Source organism: Mesoplodon densirostris, chromosome 6, assembly GCF_025265405.1.
Source record: "Mesoplodon densirostris isolate mMesDen1 chromosome 6, mMesDen1 primary haplotype, whole genome shotgun sequence".
NCBI lineage: Eukaryota > Metazoa > Chordata > Mammalia > Artiodactyla > Ziphiidae > Mesoplodon > Mesoplodon densirostris.
In genome coordinates, this window is record NC_082666.1 from 49,593,459 (window position 1) to 49,596,073 (window position 2,615).

General features: G+C 36.2%; 1 non-coding gene across 1 annotated transcript; it reads right to left on the reverse strand.

Moving 5' to 3' along the window:
• Positions 1-1,564: 1,564 nt before the first annotated feature.
• Positions 1,565-1,669, reverse strand: LOC132492873 (U6 spliceosomal RNA). Its single transcript, XR_009532925.1, has one exon. It is a non-coding gene; the product is annotated as a U6 spliceosomal RNA (small nuclear RNA).
• Between the last annotated feature and the right edge of the window lie 946 nt (positions 1,670-2,615).

The following is a 2,615-nucleotide window of genomic DNA, read 5'->3' on the forward strand; positions in this document are numbered from 1 at the left end:
TTTGGGTCATCGTGTTTTCATTTGTCATTTTTTAAAATTTCCTCTTTGATTTCCTCAGTATTCTCTTGGTTATTTAGTAGTGTATTGTTTAGCCTCCATGTGTTTGTATATTTTACAGTTTTTTTTTCTTGTAATTGTTATCTAGTCTCATAGTTTTGTGGTCAGAAAAGATACTTGATATGATTTCAATTTCTTAAATTTACCAACGTTTGATTTGTGACCCAAGATATGGGGTCACAAATGGAGAACACTCTGGAGAATGTTCCATGAGCATTTGAGGAGAAAGTGTATTCTGTTGTTTTTGGATAGAATGTCCTATAAATATCAATTAATTCCATCTTGTTTAATGTGTCATTTAAAGCTTGTGTTTCCTTATTTATTTTCATTTTGGATGATCTATCCATTGGTTAAAGTGGGTTGTTAAAGTCCCCTACTATGATTGTGTTACTGTCGATTTCTCCTTTTATGGCTGTTAGTATTTGCCTTATGTATTGAGGTGCTCCTATGTTGGGTGCATAAATATTTACAGTTGTTATATCTTCTTCTTGATTTGATCCCTTGATCATTATGTAGTGTCCTTCTTTGTCTCTTTTAATAGTTTTATTTTAAGGTCTATTTTGTCTCTTATGAGAATTGCTACTCCAGCTTTCTTTCGATTTCCATTTACATGGAATATCTTTTTCCATCCCCTTACTTTCAGTCTGTATGTGTCCCTAGGTCTGAAGTGGGTCTCCTGTAGACAGCATATATACAGATCTTGCTTTTGTATCCATTCAGCCAGTCTGTGTCTTTTGGTTGGAGCATTTAATCCATTTACATTTAAGATAGTTATCGATATGTATGTTCCTATTACCATTTTCTTAATTGTTTTGAGTTTGTTATTGTAGGTCTTTCTCTTCTCTTGTGTTTCCTGCCTTGAGAAGTTCCTTTAGCAATTGTTGTAAAGCTGGTTTGGCGGGCTGAATTCTTTTAGCTTTTGCTTGTCTGTAAAGGTTTTATTTTCTCCGTCAAATCTGTATGACATCCTTGCTAGGTAGAGTAATCTTGGTTGTAGTTTTTTCCCTTTCATCACTTTAAATATGTCCTGCCACTCCCTTCTGGCTTTTAGAGTTTCTGCTGAAAAATTAGCACTTAACCTTATGGGTATTCCCTTGTATGTTATTTGTTGTTTTTCCCTTGCTGCTTTTAATATTTTTTCTTTGTATTTAATTTTTGATAGTATGGCTAATATGTATCTTGACATGTTTCTCCTTGGATTTATCCTGTATGGGACTCTCTGTGCTTCCTGGACTTCACTGACTATTTTCTTTCCCATGTTAGGGAAGTTTTCAACTATAATCTCTTCATATATTTTCTCAGTCCCTTTCTTTTCCTCTTCTTCTGGGACCCCTATAATTCGAATGTTGTTGCGTTTAATGTTGTCCCAGAAGTCTCTGAGTGTGTCCTTAATTCTTTTCATTCTTTTTTCTTTATTCTGCTCTGTGGCAGTTATTTCCACTATTTTATCTTCCAGGTCACTTATCTGTTTTTCTGCCTCAGTTACTCTGCTGTTGATTCCTTCTAGAAAAATATGGAATGCCTCACAAATTTGCATGTCATCATTGTGCAGGGGCCATGCTTATCTTTATATCATTCCAATTTTTACTGTATGTACTCCTGAAGCAAGCACTTTTCTACATTTTATTTATAAGGAACTGAAGTAACTTTCCCAAGTTTTCTTGATTGTAGAGTGACATCAGCTCAGGTCTTGAGTGGAGGCACAGAGCTTTAAACTGATGCAGTATGGCTCCAGGGTTAATGATTATAATCACTTTAAGAGTGTAGGATTTTAGAAGCCATTAATAATACTCAGAAGAATAATGAAAGGTCTTTCCTAAGAGGCAATTAGGAATTAACTTTTGACTTACCATTTTAGGAAAGCAATAATTTTCATCAAAACTATAGCTTCCACCCTCTTTAATCATATCTAAGTCAGAATCATTAAGAGCATAAATCAACTGATATTTAAGGTGTACAGTTTGAAGTACTAAATAGCAGGCAATTATTCCGGTACTCAGGATATGTATCCCTTTAATATTTCTAGTGTTATCCATTTCTCCAAAATATATCATTTAAAATGAATTGTTAGAAAAACTTTAAATAGGGAAAGATTGAAGATGGCAGAGTAAGAGGATATGGAGCATGTCTCCCCCAACAAACACATCAGAAATAATCTACACATGGAACAGTTTTAACTAGCTTGAAATTGGTAGAAGGACTCCTGTACAAGCAGGGCTTTAAGAAATATGCACATGTAATCTGGTAGGAAGGGAAGAAAAGTAATCAATTTGTCACCTGTGCATCTGGGAGGAGAAGGGGAGGAAAAAGGAATATTCACAAGCAGACAACCCCCTTTTGGGAGTGAGCAGTGAGAGCCATAGATTGGGTGCCCCTCTCCTGGGGTCTTATATGGGGGAAGACCTGACTGGAGGACTAACAGGAGGGTTGTGTGAAGTCTGGAATCTGATCATGAAAAACAGGGACATGCTGATTTGCCTCCAAGTCAGGGTGGAGAGAGATCTGTTCTAGCAGCTGCCAGTTTCATGGGACCACCTCTCTGTGTGCCTCAGCATGAG